We start from the raw sequence: 20,792 nt of genomic DNA on the forward strand, positions 1-20,792 counted from the left end.
GCTGTTTTATATCATCTACTGAGAATGACCAGGAGTCATTCCTATTTTCACCCAGGGGTCCCCGGCCAGCCTCACCTGAAGCCAGCCAGGAGCACTCACGGGTTGATAAGAAGGATGGTTACCAGTCCTACTGCACTGTCTGCTACCAGGGAGGGGAAAGACGCAGATACATCTCTTCACTGCTGCAGCACCGTGTCTACCAGCAGCATTCAGTAGACACAGGGTGACACTGAAAGAAGTCAAGAAATGATTTCTTTCCCTTTTCTTTCACGTGGGGGGGGGGAGTAAATTGACGAGCTATTCTCTGAACCACACCGGACAATGTGTTTGAACCGACAGGCATTGGGAGCTCAGCCAAGAATGCAAATACTTTTCGGAGACTGCTGGGGACTGTAGGATAGCTGGAGTCCTCAGTACCCCCTCCCTCCCTCCATGAGCGTCCATTTGAGTCTCTGGCTTCCCGTTACGCTTGTCACGCAGCACTGTGCAGCCTGGAGATTTTTTTTTCAAACGCTCTGGCATTTCGTCTTCAGTAACGGAGCTTTGACAGAACAGATTTGTCTCCTCATACAGCGATCAGATTCAATATCTCCCGTACGGTCCATGCTGGAGCTCTTTTTGGATTTGGGACTGCATTGCCACCCGTGCTGATCAGAGCTCCATGCTGGGCAAACAGGAAATGAAAATCAAAATTTCGCGGGGCTTTTCCTGTTTACCTGGCCACTGCATCCGAGCTGAGATTGCTGTCCAGAGTGGTCACAGTGGTGCACTGTGGGATACCGCCCGGAGGCCAATACCATCGATTTGCTGCCACACTAACCCTAATCCGATATGGTAATACCGATTTTAGCGCTACTCCTCTCATCAGGGAGGAGTACAGAAACTGATTTAAAGAGCCCTTTATATTGATATAAAGGGCCTCGTAGTGTGGATGGGTACAGCGTTAAATCGGTTTAAAGCTGCTAAAATCGGTTTAAACGTGTAGTGTAGACCAGGCCTTACAATGGAGCTGGAAGTCAGGGAGGGGCACAAAATCTATTACCAGCCTACTCCTCACCTGCAAACCCCACTCCGTATTGCTGAGTACAGGATTTTGTTCTCTGGGGACCTCAGGACTGACTGCTACCAGAATGAAATCTCTCTTTATTAGGAATGTAATGTGTTAATGATCAGTGTTTAAAATTAAGCTGAATGATCACCAGTGAGTGATACTCCAGTTCTGCAGATATCTCATGGGACATTTCTGTGTCCAGTTTCCAATGGGTTTGCAATGGATGCTTCTCATACAGAGTGGTTATTCCAGGAGACATGGGCCTTCTCCTCTACATTTTTGTTATTAGTTCATTTAGTGTCCATGGAAGAGTTCAGAGTCATTTATTTATGCATAGAATTGGTGCTGCAGAGTGCAGCATTCCTGCTATTCTCCCCACAGACCTACCAAGGGGACTGCTCTCTGACCTGGACTGATGCTCTTAAGATGGGGAGAGGTTAGTTCTGTTTCCAGGGCCACTTCTTTTCTTGGTTTCTCTGCTGAGATTGCCAAGCAGGATGCTCACTGCTTGATGCAGACACTAAGTCTTGTTTTCCCTCCATGCTCGCCTCCGATTGGCCCATGAGACCAGTCTCTACTGCCCACTTGTTATATTTTCCACCAAGCACCTTCATGCTTCCTCCCATGCTGCCCCTATCACTTGGACAGAGCTCCCCAAAACATCCACAAGCCAATGTCCTTGATCGTCTTCCAATTCCTCCTCAAAAACTGTCCTTTGCCAAGATGCCTACAAAAAACTTGACAATGGTCAGCCTGCAGGTGAGCAGAGACAGCTGCCTATCATGCTGACAGATATTGTATCTCTGTTTCCTTCCACTCCCCCCCTGTTATTTCTTGTCCAATACTTAAGATTGTAAGCTCCTATGTTCAGTGCTACCACCATAGGGTCCTGGCCCACGACTAGGGCTTGTGGGTGCTGTGGTAATATAACTATTTAATATTATTTTTTATAACAACTCTCTGCGAACTGGGCTCAGAGCACATCTACTTCCACAGCACGCTAAGCTTGCTTGAACTTTTCCGAGCGTTTGAACCCTGAACCCGAATTCAGATTCAAATTTTAGACCTAGCCTCTCTGTTTATAATGAAGCAAACAAACAAAAAAAACCCCTGCATCTGAAATCCCTGAATTTAGGAGTACCAGCATCCTGGTCCAGATACTGATTCAAAGGTTTTTGCTTGAACCCAACCTTTTGAGTTTTGCTCATCAGTAGATAATGTCTGCAAGTTCCCAGAGGTGCCTCAGGGAGTTAGGCACCCTCAATTTCAGTGGAATTTGGGCATCTAACTCTATTAGACTCCATCCCAACCAATGAGCCAAATTCTGTTCATGATGCCTGTGTAAATCTAGAATAATTGCACTGAAGTCAGAGGAGCTAAACTGCAATTAGGTCCAATGTCTTTCCCGTAATACCGTTTTTCAATGATTTACAACAAAAAGGTGAGATACCATATTTTGAAGCATGTCACCAGCCGTGTATGACCTCGTTCTTGCAAACCAACAAAAATCCTTAGTGGATCCAAATGTTGCATCCATTTCAATTATCTCTGTGCTTTTACCCAGCTGCACCAAACCATTTCCCATAGTCCTTGTCGTAAGGGCAGGGGTAAGCTGGTAGGCAGCTTCTCCAGCCTGGGAAGGGAAGCAAACACCACACCCAAACCCTTCAGGGGCCCTTGCTTCAGGGCCCAATGTCTGAAAACAAAGGGCATAAATAATACAGAATAAAAAAATAGCTCAACTGACCAACATTGGCTACCGTCTCCAGAGTAGAGCTAGATTCTTTTTTCTTTTGCCCTTGGGAAAATGTTAAATTTTTCAGTAAAAATTCAAAAATCAAAGTTTTTCATCTGAAAACTGAAATACTTCAATCCTGAAATGTGTCCAGGGTGCCTCATGGGAGTTGAGTTCCGAAGCCTCATGTTCCCATTCTCCTCTATGGGCTGGACTCCCTGGTCAGACTACATCTCCCATGGTTCACCATGATCTGTCCTCTTAGTGAAGGGAGTCTGAGCCTCATGTTAGTTGTATGTCCATGGTGCATTCTGGGAGATGGAATCTGGTTCATTTCTGTTTTTGACCAAAATATTTCAGTTTTCAGCCAAAACCCAATTTTTTGTTTTTGTTTTTTGAATGTTCAGTTTTTTGCTAGGGGAAAAAAAAAGTCCACATTTTCCATGGAAAGCAGACACTTTTCAGCAAAAATCTCATTTAATCAAAACTCCATTTTTTAATCTAAAAACAGCGTTATCTGAACATTTTCAACCAGCATGCATTTACATAAGAACAGGCATACTGCATCAGACCAATGGTCCGTCTAGCCCACTATCCTGTTTTCCAACAGTGGCCAATGCCAGATGCTTCAGATGGAATGAACTGAACAGGGCAATTATAGCATGGTTCATCCACTGTCGTCCAGTCCCAGCTTCTGGCAGTCAGAGGCTTAGGGACACATAGTACATGGAGTTGCATCCCTGATCATCTTGGCTAACAGCTGTTGATGGACCTATCCTCCAGGAACTTATCTAATTATTTTTTGAACCCAGTTATAATTTTGGCCTTCACAATATTCCCTGGCAAGGAGTTCCACAAGTTCCACAGCCCTGCCCCACAGACTTGTTCTTTATCCCCATCAGCCAGCAGTAGGAGAAAAGAGAGAGAGACTGAAACATGACACATCCCTCCCCTCTGGGTTCCTTCTCCTGATGTGCTCTGCCCAGCCATCCCTGACCCTTTCCAGGCTGTTGTTTCATCTTGTCATGGTGATGTTAATAGTGAAATTCCCCTAGATTTAAATGTGTAATGCCCGGTGGCCAAGGCATACTGGGGGCAGTCCAGAGCAGTGGGCAAACCTATGCAGGTGTTGGGGTATCCAAGAGGTCAATCGGAATCAGAGGCAGTTTGAAGCAATGGTCAGAGTTCTCACAGGGGTCAGTAGCTGAAAGAGCCAATCTAAGGGGCCAAGTCAGCGGGTCAGGGCCCAGGCAGGGCAGCAACCAGCAGGCAATGGCCTGTTGCTCGGACAGCTTCCTCTGCCTATTGGGGTTTTTATATAGTCCAGGTACCCAGTGAGAAAGCTGCTGTCCAGCCAATCAGGGGCCTGGGGCGTGACTGCTGCTAGGACTTTAGCACTAAGGCGGTAGGTCAGGGCTGGTGACCCAGCATGCAGTGGTGGTACTGAGTCTCCAGGGTTCAATAGCAGGGTGCTGATGCAATGGGAACAGAGTTAGGCCAATGCTCTTTAGCACGCCCCAACCTTACACGCACTGATTTTCCTTTGCTGTGGTGCACATACAGCTTCCCCTTCGTTCTGGCAGACGTCTGGCTTTATCTGGCTGGACGAGATTCCTCTTTCTGTTCTGTGCCAGGAATGAGCCTCAGTGAATATGTGTGTGTTTTTCACAAGGATCACATTCATGGGTTCCCAGCATCAGCCCCCGTCCCAGGCAGCCTTCCCCCCTCATCCCGGCCGTTCTCAGCTGCACAACACGCCCGAAGATGTCATCTCCACCGTGATAAGGTACAGAAGGGGCTGTGAGAGGAAGGCTCACAGTTGTTCCCGGCGCCGGACTGGGTAAAGGCAGACGTGTCCAACCCTGGCCTTCTCCTCCACAGCACCAAAAATAGATGACATCATCTGTGTGACCCAACACCCGTATCAGCCCCGCACAGAGGTGCATGCTGAGTGGAGCCGGAGGAAGAGGGGAGGAGATGAGGGAAGCAAAACCCCTGGGCTAGAGGTTGGTTATTTTGGCAAAAATACAAAGTTCTGCAAAACGTCACCAGCCAGACTTCAAAAAGGTGGAAAACCGAAGGCTCTTTCTGGCAGCTCTTCTGTTATCAGGGGGCAGCTTATCTGGTGATCCGAATGAGCCCCAGTGGCTGCCGACCCCTGGCTAGCTTCCCTGGACCCCCAAAGAATACACAAGCCCATCAAAAGAGACGAGCATCACCAAGTAGAAGAGACTGTGACTGTGAGAATGCGCTTTCAAATGATTCACCTACAGCTACCAGGAGAAGCATGGTTTACACAGATTTACACAACGCACTAGGGGATGTGACCTCACAACTCCCAGTGAAATTAATGGGGTTGTGCAGAAAACTCCCCTGTTCGGCTTTGAAAGTTGCAAGCATAGACTCTAGAGAGACAGGACCAGATCTTCAGCTGGTATAAATCAGTATAGTTCTGTCCTTGGAGCTATACCCATGTCCTTCCCAGTGGATGCAAACCCCACTGAAGCCGGTTTATATTAGCTGAGAATCTGGTCCATAAAATCCCCCCTTGCCAGAACAGGATTACTCCCCATGGTACATGTTATAGTGCTTTGTCCAAACTGGTTTTAAAAGTCCCCAGCAATGTTTCATCCCATTACTCTTAGTTATGTTTCTATGTAGCAATTCCTCTCCCTTCTTGGGGCTAGATTCTGCCTCTCCTTATTCCCAGGGCGTAACACCATGCTCTGCAATTAGCTGCAATGCTATGCAAAGTAATTACACGCACAGGCTCTCTTAACAGAGGAAAATGCTACTCATAATGCACCCATGCAAATTTGAAGTGTGACAATGAAGGTGCAAAGTTTCTTCCTGACCTACATAGTGATCAGTTTTTTACCCTGAAGCATGAGATTTGATTGTTTTATTTTAGGATGTATAATTTGGCAAGCAGAGTGACATGTTCTCAATGTACCCTAAACTTAGATGACACTTACCAGGTTTTGTTGTGAACTTGAAAATTTTGTTCAGATTTCCTGAAAAGATCATTCCCCTGGAGAAACTGGGAGGTATTGCCCAATTTTCACCCCCATTTTTATCATAGAATATATCAGGGTTGGATGGGACCTCAGGAGGTCATCTAGTCCAACCCCCTGCTCAAAGCAGGACCAATCCCCAGCTAAATCATCCCAGCCAGGGCTTTGTCAAGCTTGACCTTAAAAACCGCTAAGGAAGGAGATTCCACCACCTCCCTAGGTAACCCATTCCAGTGCTTCACCACCCTCCTAGTGAAAAAGTTTTTCCTCCCCTGTCTAGATAATTTGATGAGGCTGAATTTTAAAGCATATTTAACACAGATGCCCTTTTCATGTACAGTTGTGGATCCACAAATAATTGTTTGTGGGTACAAATAAAGACATGTTGAGTTGACATCTAACTCTGTCAGGTGGGTAGCTGCCCTCATGTAACCATACCCACAGATTCCAGAAAGTCATGACATGCGTACGCTTCTCCTGCACCTGGGTAGCTTTTAGAGAGTTCTCTTCTGCACACATAGTTCAGGTTGCCTTTCAGCTACTAGCTGGGGTCAGACTCTTAGCTGTCACAAATCGGTCCAGCTCTGTTGAAATACCTGTGGTTACATTGACTTACAGCTGAAGATCTGCCCCCAAATTTCCTTTTAACTTGAATCTCTCCTGAAGAAAAATATGACTTCCAGTCAGAGCGGGGAAATAGTCACAAACTCCTGCTAGGTGTGCGACCCCAGCAAGCAATGCTGCCAGCTCTTGTAATTATATCACAAGTCTTGTGATAGTTTTTTTAAAGCCTCATGTCCTGGAGTCCTGTTATTCTATCAAAATCTCAGCTGTCAGTTAAATTAAAAAAAAAAAGATTCTGGCTCTTGTGGCTGCAGGGAAAAGCTTAAAAATGTGCTCTGAGTGCCTCCTAAAGGCTCAGAAACCAGAGACAAACTAAAAACATATTATTTTTAATATCCTGATATTTGAGCGCTTGGGGTTAGCAGTGCTATTTCCAGTCTTCAGTCTCATTGCATGTCACCCATCCTTAACAAGCAGTCAGTGTCTGTGCAGTGCTTTGAAAATGCAAACAACTATCTGAGCACTAAGGACCAGATTAAAAACATGGCCCCATGTGTCAAGACAGTTGAATAATAAAGGATTTAAAGAAATATTAGTGGCTTTCAAGCCTGATATTCCCTCTTATTAGCTTGCAGCTTTAGCAAGGTCGGAGAAGTGGGCTAAGATCGCCATCTGCTGTTGGGAAACTGTACATTAGCAACATTGAGAAGCCTGTTCCAGGTCCCCTTGAATTCAATAGACAGACTCTCCCGCCTGACGTCTTTAGGAGTTAGATTAGATTAATAGAGTGTAAAGCCAGAAGGGACCATTAGTCCAACCCCTGTGTGACACAGGCCATTACATTTCACCCAGTTACCCCTGGATTGAGCCCAATAACTTGTGTATTGGCTAACACATAACTTCCAGAAAGGCCTCAGCCCTATGGCAGCATATGAACTGGCTGGGTTTTACTGTTCTTTCCCCTCTCTGAGCACACTTTCATCCTCTTCCCTCTTTTAAGAATGCCCTTACATTTTAAAGCAAATTCCGTTGTGTTTCTTGACTGATTTAGATTTATACAAAACAGATGCTAGCCCATTACAAGTAGGGTGACCAGATAGGAAGTGTGAAAAATCGGGACGAGGGTGGGGGGGTGTGACGGAGCAGGGAGCAGGACAGACGTGACCTGGGAATGTTGCAGGGAGGTTTCATTGGGGATGAGAGGAAGTCTACTTCAGGGCCTCTGGGGGTGGGGGGGCAAGTAGGGCAATTTGCCCCAGGCCCCAGGCTCCGCAGGGGTCCCCATGAGAATGACTGAGGCTCCCTCCCCGGCCCCGACCCGTCGCCGTCTCCGCCCGTCTCCCGGAGCCTCAGCGCATCCAGGAGCATCCCTGAACAGCTGCGTGCCTCCGGCGGGGCCCCTGAGCTTCGCCCCACTCAAAGCTGTGTGATAAGGGGATGGGGCTGCGAGCTCCAGGCTGAGAGGAGGGAACTCAGCCTGGAGCTCGCGGCCCCGCTGGAGACACGCTGCAGCTGTCGAGGGAAGCTCCTGGGTGCACTGAGGCTCCAGGTGAGGGCGGAGCCGGGGGTAAGGGCCAGGGCCAGGGAGTTGGCTAAGGGGCAGAAAGTCCCGGGGACAGTCAGGGCACAGAGAGGGGGAAGAGGTTGGGGGGGGGCAGTCGGGACAGGGAATGGGGGAGTTGGATTGTGGGATTTCTGGGGGGTCTGTCAGGACTCAGCAGGGGGGTGGATAGGGGTCAGGGAGGGGTCTCGGGGTGGTGGTTGGGGGGATCTCTGGGGAACGGTGAGGGGACAAGGAGCAGGATGGGTAGGGGATTCTGAGGGGGCGGGCAGTTGAGGGGCAGGAAGTGGGTGGGGGTTGGATAGGAGGCAGGGTAAGGCTGTTTGGGAGGCACAGTCTTCCCTACCCTAAAGCTCATTCAGCAGTTTGAGGCTTGCAGAAGAGCCGAGCTGTTAGCTTCTCCATTAGGGATTCCATCCCTTTCACTTCTCAAATGCCAAATTATAGTCTAGGTTTAATTTCAGTGCCATAGGGAGATTCATGTCAGGGGAGGGCAGTTTCATTTAAAATTAGCTACTGGGGTAGGGATCACATGAGAAGAGTAATATCCTGCAGCGCCTACCCGCTTCCCAACCCTACCAAGGGAACCCCCCCGCCTGCATTCCCTGAGGCTTCAGAGGGGTTAATTCAGTGGTTCTCAAACTTTTATGCTGGTGACCCCTTTCACAAAGCAAACCTCTGAGTGCAAACCCCCCCCCCCGCAGTTAAAAGCACTTTTTTTGTATATTTAACACTATTATAAATGCTAGAGGCAAAGCAGGGTATGAGGTGGAGGCTGACAGCTTGCGACCCCCAGTAATAACCTTGTGATCCCCTGAGGGGTCCTGATCCCCAGTTCGAGAACCCCTTGGTTAATTTAATTTTAGCACCCTGTGTCCATTCACATGCATGTGCTATTTTGAGCATTTTGGTTTTCACAACATAGGCTCATCCCAGATTCTGGAACAAGCTCAAATGCTCAGTTCGTGGAGTATGTACATAAGCTATACTAAAGACAAACCCACAGTAACCATCTCCAGTTTGTGAGGGACCCCATGGGGCCAGTGTCTAGGAAACAGATAAATGCATGGAGGTTAAGTCCATTAATGGCTATTAGCCAGGATGGGTAAGGAATGGTGTCCCTAGCCTCTGTTTGTCAGAGGGTGGAGATGGATAGCGGGAGAGAGATCACTTGATCATTACCCTGTTAGGTTTACTCCCTCTGGGGCACTTAGCATTGGCCATTGTCGGTAGACAGGATACTGGGCTGGATGGACCTTTGGTTTGACCCAGTATGGCTGTTCTTATGTTCTAACCTAAATGAACCCAAAGTTATGGAGACAGATATGAGTCAAGGAAGCAAGCAGAGTATGAGAAACCTGGAAAAATCTCTGACTGGATGGGCTCAGGCATTTGGTCACAAGCTGAGGTGGTTCAAAAGTTTTGGATTTTTTTTTAAGCAGAATTTTTTTATTGTTTCTTTAAACAATCAAACACAGCAAGCAGCAAATATTTGGCCACACACTTCTGAAACTCCAAACCATATTCAGGTTTTGGCAGACTAATTTCAGCTTTTCAATTAAAAAAACACAACAAATTTTGAAGGAAAGCAGACATTGTCCGTGATTGTTTTCTGCTTTTTAAAACCTGCTAGTTTTCGATCCAGAAACAGTTTTGAAGGAAAATATTTATCCAACCCTTTTAATGAGCTTTAGTGCCTTTTAGCACTAGCTGATGCTGAGAACCTTGTAAAGAAGTTTTCTGAAAACTAGGTTTGTGTCGAAATGCGGAAGGTTTATTTTTCCCAGGGTCACCAGTGGGTGCAGAGCAAGTGGGACAATTTGCTCCGGGCCCCACAGGGGCCCCCATGAGAATATAGTACTGTATAGTATTGCAATTTTTTTTGTGGAAGGGGCCCCTGAAATTGCTTTGCCCCAGGCCTTCTGAATCCTCTGCGTGGCTCTGGTCTACCTGAGCTGTAATCTGAGCCAGAAGGGTGGTTGGGAGAATTCATACTTTCTGCCTGGGGGACTGAACAAAGGACTGGAGAGAGAGGGGAGGGGGAAGAGAGTTGCTGGAGGGATTTTTGGTTTCAGTTTGGGCTGGGTAGTGCAACGCAGGGAACCCCAAGCTGGGGTCTAATCTCCCTGAACCCACAGAAGGACTTGATTGAGAGGTCCTGGTTGTGCCTACAAGCTCTGCTGTAGATTGCGTTCCTATTGTCGAATAAACCTTCTGTTTTACTGGCTGGCTGAGAGTCACTGTGAATCCCCAGGAAGAGGGGTGCAGGGCTCCGACTCCCCCACACTCCGTGATAGGGGTAATAGGAGCGTATATAAGAAAAAGCCCCAAATATCAGGACTGTCCCTATAAAACTGGGACATCTGGTCACCCTACTTACAAGTCATAGGAACACAGGCTAGGAAGGGGGTCTCTTGGGGCAGCTGGTCCAGTCCCCAGGTATCTTGGGCAACTCTGTCATGCAATCCTGTTCGTAGACTCATCAAGCGCCATTTTAAAACTGGTGAGATTGTTTACTCCTAGGGGAAGGCTGTTCCAGACCATCTCTGCTCTGATGGTTAGAAACCTTTTTCTAATTTCCAATCTCAATTTATCCCTGGCCAGTTTCTTCCCATTTGTTCTTGTCTCAGCATTCTCTTCTATCTTAACTATCTCTTCTCTCTCCCTGATGTATTTCTAGCTGTGGTCTTCACAATAGACCTAAGATCACATTAGACTGCTCGAATCCTGTGCTTGTGCCCTCACACGCATAAGCACTTCCAGCCTCAAAATATGATTATCCCCTGTGGAGAAATAACACTATTGCCAACCCTCAGATCTTATCACGTCTCATGACTTTTATTGTTTTTCTTAACACTCCACCTGCATTTAAGGTCAATGGGATTGCTACTTTGATTGTAAGCTGCCTGGGTTGGGGACTGTCTTTTTGTTCTGTGTCTGTACAGCACCTAACACCGTGGGGTCCCAGTCCATGACTATGCCTCCTAGGCACTACAAATAGTCACAGGCTTTGCTGGATCAGAGCCTAAAGCCTCAACCACTAATAAATTCCATATGATTAAGTCACTTATTCAGCTCTCTCTTGCAGCCACTTGTCCAATGGGTAGTGATGCCCTTGAGAAACTATATGACCTCTCCCCCTATTACAGTCATGACATATCACAGTCATTGACCTATTCAGCCTCACAACAGCCTGTGGAGGTAGGGCAGTGCCATTCGTCCCACTTCACAGACACTGCAGCACAGAGAGACTACATAACTCGCCCAAAGTCGGTCATGGAGTCTGTGGCCCTGCTGGAGAATTGAACTCAGATTTTGCATTACCTAGACTACGGGCCTAATCACTGGACCAGCCCTTATCACTAGTGCCTGTAACGCCTTGCACTGCTCACTAGTGAGAATAGTCTTGTGTCACTGGTACGTAGGGTGACCAGACAGCAAGTGTGAAAAATTGGGACAGGAGCAGGGGGTAATAGGAGCCTATATAAGAAAAAGACCCAAATATTGGGACTGTCCCTATAAAATCGGGACATCTGGTCACCCTACTGGTACAACTCACCACGCTATGCCTTAGGCCCAGTAGGAAGTGTTAGCTGGATTGGGCCCTTGGGCTGGATTATTCTGTTTACATTTGGTTTTGTTTGTTAAAATTGGGAGTTTTTGAAAGTGGAGTTATTTGCAAAAGGAAAACAAATCAATGATTGCAGTCAATTTTTGAACCCCCCCACCCTGAGGCTCAGCTGACCAATCAGCTCCAGCAACACAATCACCTAATATATAGAACTGAAAGCAAAGTCCCACGGAGCAGAACAGCTAAAATAGCTGTTTCTAGTATCTGATAAAATACTGATCTTTTATCCAACACTTTTGTCCACTGGGGACTGGACTGAAACTCATTTTCCACAGGCCACCGAGCAGCCTTGGCTGAGATGTCTACAAATCCATTGACAGAGGCAGTCAGGGCTTGCTCCAAAGCCAATTGACGTAAGTGAGATTCTTTCCATGGACACAAATGACCTTTGGTTTTGGCCCTTTGAGTGCTATGGCTTTTACTGGATGTGCTGTTAACTTTAAGCTGATCAGATTTTTTCCCTGCTGCCTGCTTTGTCTCTCCTCCATTTATTTGTTTTCCACGTCTTGTCTCATACATACAGTGTAATCTCTTTGAGACAGGTCCTGTCTTTTGCTTAAGATCTGTGCAGTGCCTATCACAATGAGGCCCTGGTCTATGAATGGGCCTTGTAGATATCATAATAAATTACTGCAGACCCTGGCCAGATTCAAACGAAGGACCTAGAAGCAAAAGGGTGCATATTCCTTTGCTAAGCCGATCAACAAGGCAGTCCCAAAATGTAAAAATTGTGGCAGAATTTTCCATCTTCCCATATCCCTAAGAAAAGTGTGGTTGAAATACAGACCCAGAGGAATATATCAAAACAAGAATTTTATTTGCAATGGAAAAACCCATGAGTTTGCTGTCGCTGGTGTCCAGCATGGGAGTTACACGTGTTTGCTGTGCTGTTATTGGAAAGTCTTCGGTTTTCTTCAGCTTTTGTATCCAGAGAGTTCTTCATCCCAGCCTTGTCTCTCACTTGCAGCAGCGCATGTGACCATTGGTGCAGGTGCCAACCTGACGTTCCATGTGGAAGCAAAGCCGTCGGCAGTGGCCATGTTTGCTCAGGCACTGCAAGGTGTCGTAAGCACTGCCTCTTGCTGCACAAGGAAAGGAGACGTGAGGTAGTTACAGTGAGAAGGGTGGAGCCTGCAGATCCCCGTTTAAGTCAGTGGTGATTGGCTGCCTAATGAGGCACTTGGGAAATTGTGTAAATTATATCATGATTCTTGCACTTTAATAGAAACAAAAACATACTGTTGCCTTTTTTTCCATTTTATGAGGGCTAGGGTTGCTTTGAGGGAATTGGTTGGCTTTGTGGTTATTTTAAATGGGTGGAGGGAGGCGTAAAAGGGCAGGTTTTGCTTGTTTTACCTTATAAATATCAGGAATCCCAAGTCTTGTTGTGCTGGAGGGCTCATTGCAAGCCCAGAAAACTGGAGTGAGAGCTTTCTCAGCCTGTCAAGGTGTTATTCCCACTTTGAACTTTAGCGTCCAGAAAGTGGGGACCTGCATGTACCCTTCTAAGCTTAATTCCTAGCTTAGATCCGATAGCGCTGCCACCAACCAGAAATTCCAGTGTCTGGTACACTCCCTGTCTCCCCAAAATCTTCCCTGGGGGACCCAAGACCCAAACCCCTTGGGTCTTAAAACAAAGGGAAATAAACCATTCCCCCTCCTTTCCCCCCTCCCAGACTTCCCCTCCCTGGGTTACCCTGAGAGATACACCGATCCAAACTCCTTGGATCCTAAAACAGAGAGGAATTAACCTTCCCCCCACCTCCTTTTCCCCCACCAATCCCCTGGTGAGTCCAGACCCAATCCCATTGGGTCTTAAACAAGGGAAAAAATCAATCAGGTTCTTAAAAAAGAAAGCTTTTAATTAAAGAAATAAAAAAAGTAAAAATTATCTCTGTAAAATCAAGATGGAAAATGTTTACAGGGTCTTCAGCTTATACATAGACTAGAGGGACTCCCTCCCCTCTAACCTAAGATACAAGTTACAGCAAACAGAGGTAAAATACCCTTCCAACAAAATACACATTTGCAAATTAAGAAAGCAAACATAAAACTAATTCGCCTTTTCTAGTCAGTACTTACTATTCTGAACATGAGAGACAGTTAGAAAGAATGAAGACAGATCTGGTTGTACGTCTGGTTCCTCTTATCCCCAAGAGCGAACAAAGAACAAAAAAAAAAAAAAAAAAAGCACAAAACAAAGGCTTCCCTCCACCAAGATTTGAAAGTATCTTGTCCCTCGATTGGTCCTTTGGTCAAGTGTCAGCCAGGTTCACTGAGCTTGTTAATTCTTTACAGGTAAAAGAGCCATTAATCCTTAACTATCTGTTATGACACAGCCTTTCGTGAAAGGGGCAAGAATATTGACCTTCACTTCACAAAAGATGTTCGTTTTCCCTCTATCAGGCATTTGAATTAAATAGTTATTGAAAATAAATTAGTACAAAAGTCTGAGTAAACATCCTTCCCCTTCCCATTATTCAGGTTTCACTTCCTTGTTTGCCATAATGTTAAAATCCTAACACTTCTCCAGTCAGCCTTAAAGTCTCCAGAAACCCACAAACAATCAAACACAAAGAATTAGTATCAGAGGGGTAGCCGTGTTAGTCTGGATCTGCAAAAGCAGCAAAGAATCCTGTGGCACCTTATAGACTAACAGACGTTTTGGAGCATGAGCTTTCATGGGTGAATACCCACTTCGTCAGATGCATGTAGTGGAAATTTCCAGGGGCAGGTATATATATGCAGGCAAGCTAGAGATAATGATGTAGTTCAATCAGGGAGAATGAGGCCCTGTTCTAGCAGTTGAGGTGTGAAAACCAAGGGAAGGAGAAACTGGTTCTGTAATTGGCAAGCCATTCACAGTCTTTGTTTAATCCTGAGCTGATGGTGTCAAATTTGCAGATGAACTGAAGCTCAGCAGTTTCTCTTTGCAGTCTGGTCCTGAAGTTTTTTTGCTGCAGGATGGCCACCTTAAGGTCTGCTATAGTATGGCCAGGGAGGTTGAAGTGTTCTCCTACAGGTTTTTGTATATTGCCATTCCTAATATCTGATTTGTGTTCGTTTATCCTTTTCCCTAGCGACTGTCCAGTTTGGCCGATGTACATAGCTGAGGGGCATTGCTGGCATATGATGGCGTATATTACATTGGTGGATGTGCAGGTGAATGAACCGGTGATGGTGTGGCTGATCTGATTAGGTCCTGTGATGGTGTCGCTGGTGTAGATATGTGGGCAGAGTTGGCATCGAGGTTTGTTGCATGGATTGGTTCCTGAGCTAGAGTTACTATGGTGCGGTGTGCAGTTACTGGTGAGAATATGTTTCAGGTTGGCAGGTTGCCTGTGGGCAAGGACTGGCCTGCCACCCAAGACCTGTGAAAGTGTGGGATCATTGTCCAGGATGGGTTGTAGGTCCCTGACGATGCATTGGAGAGGTTTTAGCTGGGGACTGTATGTGATGGCCAGTGGAGTCCTGTTGGTTTCTCTCTTGGGTTTGTCTTGCAGAAGGAGGCTTCTGGGTACATGTCTGGCTCTGTTGATCTGTTTCCTTATTTCCTCATGCGGGTATTGTAGTTTTGAGAATGCTTGGTGGAGATTTTGTAGGTGTTGGTCTCTGTCAGTGGGGTTAGAGCAGATGCGGTTGTACCTCAGTGCTTGGCTGTAGACAATGGATTGTGTGATGTGCCCAGGATGGAAGCTGGAGGCATGAAGGTAGGCATAGCGGTCGGTAGGTTTTCGGTATAGGGTGGTGTTAATGTGACCATCACTTATTTGCACCGTGGTGTCAAGAAAGTGGACCTCCCGTGTAGATTGGCCCAGGCTGAGGTTGATGGTGGGGTGGAAGCTGTTGAAATTGTGGTGGAATTTTTCCAGAGTCTCCTTCCCATGGGTCCAGATGATGAAGATGTCATCACTGTAGCGTAGGTAGAGAAGGGGCGTGAGTGGACGAGAGCTGAGGAAGCATTGTTCCAGGTCGGCCATAAAAATATTGGCATATTGTGGGGCCATGCAGGTGCCCATAGCTGTGCCACTGATCTGGAGATATATATTGTCATCAAATTTGAAATAGTTGTGTGTGAGGATAAAGGCACAGAGCTCAGCAGCCAGTTGTGCTGTAGCATCATCAGGGATACTGTTCCTGACAGCTTGTATTCCATCTGTGTGTGGGATGTTCGTGTAGAGAGCCTCTACATCCATGGTGGCTAGGATGGTGTTTTCTGGAAGGTCACCAATGCATTGTAGTTTCCTCAGGAAATCAGTGGTGTCACGGAGATAGCTGGGAGTTCTGGTGGCATAGGGTCTGAGTAGAGAGTCCACATATCCAGACAGTCCTTCAGTGAGAGTGCCAATGCCCAAGATGATGGGGCGTCCAGGATTTCCGGGTTTGTGGATCTTGGATAGTAGATAGAAAAACCCTGGTCGGGGCTCTAAGGGTATGTTGATTTGTTCCAGTGTTAGTGTAGGGAGTGTTCTGAGTAGATGTTGCAGTTTCTTAGTGTATTCCTCAGTGGGATCTGAGGGAAGTGGCCTGTAGAATTTGGTGTTGGAGAGTTGTCTGGCAGCCTCCTTTTGGTAGTCAGACCTGTTCATGATGACAACAGCACTTCCTTTATCAGCCTTTTTGATGATAATGTCTGGGTGGTTTCTGAGGCTGTGGATGGCATTGCGTTCTGCATGACTTAGGTTATGAGGCAAGCGATGTTGTTTTTCCACAATTTCTGCCTGTGCACGTCGGCGGAAGCATTCAATGTATAGGTCCAGACTGTCATTTCGACCCTCAGGAGGAGTCCATGTGGAGTTCTTCTTCTTGTGCTGTTGGTGGGAGGGTACCTGTGTATCAGTGCGCAGTTCAGTGTTGTCCTGAAAGTATTCTTTGAGTCGGAGACGGCGGAAGTAGGCTTCTAGATCGCCGCAGAACTGTATCATATTGGTGGGGGTGTCAGGGCAGAAAGAGAGTCCCCGAGATAGGACAGACTTTTCTTCTGGGCTGAGTGTGTAGTTTGATAGATTGACGATATTGCTGGGTGGGTTGGGGGTACCACGGTTGTGGCCCCATGAGGCAGGTAGGAGTTTAGACAGCTTACAGTCCTTTTTCCTTTGTAGGGAGGTGAAGTGAGTAATGTAGATCTCCTGTCTTATTCTAGTGAAGTCCATTTGTATGGAAGTTTGGTTATTAATGAGAGTCTCCAGGTTGGAGAGCTCTTTTTTGATGTTTTCCTGTTTGCTGTATAGGATGCTGATCAGGTGGTTCCTCAGTTTCTTTGACAGAGTATGGCATAATCTCTCACTGTGGTCTGTGTAGTATGTAGAAAGCAGTGGATTTTTTACCTTTAGTCCATTTAGTATGATGTCCATCCTTTTGCATTTGGAAAGGAAGATGATATCTGTCTGTATTTGTGCAAGTTTCTTCATGAGTACCCAGAAGCCTCCAAAGAACTAGGATAGGCAAGACCTGAATTTCTAAGGCATTTTTTTCTAGTTTAAGAAAAAGGGCACCATTTTCTCTTTTGCAATTTACCTTTATCATAACTTAGTCCCAGATTTGGACCTTAGCGTCCAAAATATGGGGGTTAGCATGAAAGCCTCCAAGCTTAGTTACCAGCTTGGACCTGGTAAAGCTGCCACCACCCAAAAAATTAGAGTGTTTTGGGGCACTCTGGTCCCCCCAAAAACCTTCCCTGGGGACCCCAAGACCCAAATCCCTTGAGTCTCACAACAAAGGGAAATAAACCTTTTCCCTTCCCCCATCCAGGTATTCCTGAAGAGATACACAGAAGCAAACTCCATGAATTTAAACAGAGGGAGTTCACCCTCTCTATTTCCAGTCCTGGAAACACAAGCACTTCCCTCTTCACCCAGAGGGAATGCAAAGTCAGGCTAGTAAATCTAACACACACAGATTTCCCCCTGACTTCTTCCTCCCACCAATTCCCTGGTGAGTGCAGACTCAATTCCCTGGAGTTCCCCACTAAAGAAAAACTCCAACGGGTCTTAAAAAGAAAGCTTTATATAAAAAGAAAGAAAAAGTACATAAAAATGGTCTCTCTGTATTAAGGTGACACAATACAGGGTCAATTACTTAAACGAAATATGAATAAACAGCCTTATTCAAAAAGAATACAATTCAAAGCACTCCAGCAACTATAGACATGTAAATACAAAACAACAAACCATTTTTGTACTCACAACTTGGAAACAGAAGATTAGAAAGCAGGAAATAGAAAAATTCACTCCTCATAGCTGAGAGAGTACAGGCAGAAGACCCAAGAACAAAGGACTCACACACAAACTTCCCTCCACCCAGATCTGAAAAAGTCTGGTTTCCTGATTGGTCCTCTGGTCAGGTGTTTCAGGAACTTCTTTCTAGGTGTAAGAGACATTAACCCTTAGCTATCTGTTTATGACAACCTTGAGTTTATCTTTTCACTGATTGGGGAGTTTAAATAACATAGCTGTGGCACTGCTGGTTCAAACTGTTTTTTTGCTAAATATCAGCCAGGCTAGTGGGGTCAGTCAACACTTTTCTGGCCTGAACTCAACTTTCCTTTCAGTTTTGCAATACGCTAACAAACACTGCTCCTAGCCTGCATTCAGCTCCCCTGATAGCCTAGATGTGGCTGGTGCACAAGCAAGAGAATAACCAGAAAACAGCCATAGTCTTTGGCAGGGTGGGTGCTAACGTGAAATACTTAAAATCAGTGTAACCGCAATGACACTTCACTTCTATGCTACACTTTCCAGCTGAACACTTTACAAGATTATGGAACTGATCCAAAGCCCCTTGAAAGATTCCCATTATCTTCAATGGATTTTGGATTAGATCCCTTATTGGTTATGCTTCACAACACCCTTGGTTTTATTGTCCCCATTTTACATATGGGGAAGGCGAGACTCACATGAAGTAACTTGCTTGAAGCTGCAAAATGTCTCCTGACTCCTAACCTGCTAGTAGCTGACAGTGTCTTTGAATGGGTCTTTTGATCCTGAAACTGAGGAACCCTCTTTTCATGCCTAACTCTTGCCTCCAGAGGCACAATAAGAATATAACAATGGCCATACTGGGTCAGACCAAAGGTCCATCTATCTCAATATCCTGTCTTCCGACAGCAGCCAGTGCTAGGTGTTTCAGAGGGAATGAACAGAACAGGCACAGAGTGATCCATCCCGTCATTGATTCCCTTCTTCTGGCAGTCAGAAGCTAGGGGTGCCCCAGGTATGTGGTTGCATCCCTGATCATCTTGGCTAATAGCCATTGAGGGACCTATCCTCCATGAACTTACCTAATTCTTTTCTGAACCCAGTTATATTTTTGGTCTTCACAACATCCCTGAAAACGAGTTCCATGGACTGATAGTGCATTGTGTGAAGCAGTACTTTCTTTTGTTTGTTTTAAACCTATTAATTTAATCAGGTGACCCCTGGTTTTTGTGTTATGTGAAGAAGTAACTAACACTTCCTTATGCACTTTCTCCACACCAGTTATGATTTTATAGACCTCTATCATAACCTACCTTAGTCACCAAGTTGAAAAGTCCCAGCCTTTTATCTCCCTTCATGTGGAATGGATCCGCACCCCTAATCATTTTGGTTGCCCTTTTCTGTACCCTTTCCACCTCTAATATATCTTTTTTGAGCTGGGGCAACCAGAACTGCAGGCAGTATTCAAGGTGTGCGCGTATCATGGATTTATATAGTGGCATTTTGATATTTTCTGTGTTATTATCTATTCTTGTCGTAATATTGTTCGCTTTTTTGACGGCCGCTGGACATTGAGCAGATGTCTCCAGAGAATTATCTACAACGATGCCAAGATTCTTCTTGAGTGGTCACAGTTAATTTAGATTTCATCATTGTATATGTAGAGTTGGGATTATGTACAACGTGCATTGCATTGCATTTATCAACACAGAATTTCATTTGACATTTTGTTGCCCAGTCACCCAGTTTTGTGAGATCCCTTTCATAGATTCATAGATTCTAGGACTGGAAGGGACCTTGAGAGGTCATTGAGTCCAGTCCCCTGCCCTCATGGCAGGACCTAGGGTGACCAAACAGCAAGTGTGAAAAATCAGGACAGAGGATGAGGGGTAATAGGAGCCTATATAAGAAAAAGACCCCAAAATTGGGACATCTGGTCACCCTAGCAGGACCAAATACTGTCTATCCTTTGTAGCTCTTTGCAGTCAGTTCCAGATTTAACTAATAGTGCAATATTTAATTTTTACAGTAATTTTTTGCCCGGATGATTTAATCTGCCCTGATTTTACGTAGTCCTTCACAATGAGAACATTTCTTTCCCCTCTCCATACATCCTATAAAAGCCCTCCAGATATTTTCACCTCACCTGGAGCAGCTTGGAGGAAGAAGATGACAAAAGCAAAGAACAGGTAAAGGATCCTCATGGGTGAATGTCAGCTTGGGATCTCGGAGTCACACCAGAGAAGAAGCAGAAGATTGAAGCTGATGTTTGCTGACAGGTGAAGACAAAGGTTCCCTGGATTTATAGAGCCTCCCCCATTGGGGATTGTGAAATATTCTTGAGGATGAGGAAAGCTTGATAAGCAGAGGTGCATTTCAGCACTCCAGCAAACAGTGCCCTTTCTGATAGGTTCAATATCAGATACGCCCATTGTGGGAAGACAAGTAAGGCTTTTGGCAACAAAACAATAACCAGGAGCCAAATTGTAGCTGCTCCAGGTTGGGTCTGCCATAGGGCAGAGGGGGCAAGTATTTGAAGGAGCAAGGCTTTAAATTTCCAACATTCGCTCTCTGGTTACTTGCTGTCACAGTATTGCTGATTCCAAACATTCAAGAACCAGTCAAGCCCCTCTCCCCATCCAAAAACCAAAACCAAACATGAGATGTGATTTTTTGTTTAAAGCCAAAGATTAAAAAAAAAATCCAGTTTGAATTCTTCTGGTTTTTGACTCTCCAGGAGTCACTTTTTCTAGCTTTTCTTTGCAACCAAAAGGGCTGGAAACTTCATTTTAAGAACAGTAAAGTGGAGATTCTCCCATAACAAATATCATGAGCTGGGGCTTTTGGAAAGACTCCCAGTTTCACAAGAGTTGGCAGAACTTATGGCTTGATTCTACCAAAGTTCTCCAGTTGGATTCAAGACGGGGTGGAATCAAGACTGATGAGACCTCAAGATAAAAATCAAGGCAACAAAACTTTTCCCCAAGCTCTCTTTATACAGCCAGAGAAAAGCACCAAAGGGTGCAAAGAAACATTTGT

This window comes from Gopherus evgoodei, chromosome 3 (assembly GCF_007399415.2).
Source record: "Gopherus evgoodei ecotype Sinaloan lineage chromosome 3, rGopEvg1_v1.p, whole genome shotgun sequence".
Classification (NCBI taxonomy): Eukaryota; Metazoa; Chordata; order Testudines; family Testudinidae; genus Gopherus; species Gopherus evgoodei.